Source organism: Habropoda laboriosa, unplaced genomic scaffold (genome assembly GCF_001263275.1).
Source record: "Habropoda laboriosa isolate 0110345459 unplaced genomic scaffold, ASM126327v1 scaffold92, whole genome shotgun sequence".
Classification (NCBI taxonomy): domain Eukaryota; kingdom Metazoa; phylum Arthropoda; class Insecta; order Hymenoptera; family Apidae; genus Habropoda; species Habropoda laboriosa.
In genome coordinates this window covers 2,845,650-2,846,204 of record NW_017100268.1, presented here as the reverse complement: position 1 = coordinate 2,846,204, position 555 = coordinate 2,845,650, and positions in this window count along the sequence as shown.

Below are 555 nucleotides of genomic sequence, written 5' to 3'. Positions count from 1 at the left end.
AATTGGCACTAAATTTAGAATAATTTATAAATTTTAACTTATTATCTACAGTTGCCATAACATGTCTCCTAGACTAGAAGCAATTATTAACGATTATGAAACTACTTTCATACATTGTTTTGTAAATAGATTATTAAAATTCTGGCAATTCCATACATGTAACAATACCACGTAGCTTTATGAGACTACTTCTAAATATTTTTAAAGAATAAGTTAATGATTTCAGAAATAGTTTCTATTAATTGTATACACATAACAATATTAGTTTTCACTTAAAGTTATGTATGAAATATAATGTACATTAAAAAAGGATAATAAGTAAGAGAGTGTACATATACAAGATTAAGTTAATAATATGAATAATAATTTATATTAGTAAGAAATACATGGTCCAAGTAAAACTGTAACATTTTGTATAAAGAAAAATCTGTTTAATGTTTATAAAAGGCCTCAATTCAATAGCATGCACAATTTCCTGTAAACTTAATACAAAATATCATGAATACACAAATCTTATTTTCTGATATTTCAAGTATAGTAAGCACTGGCTATCAC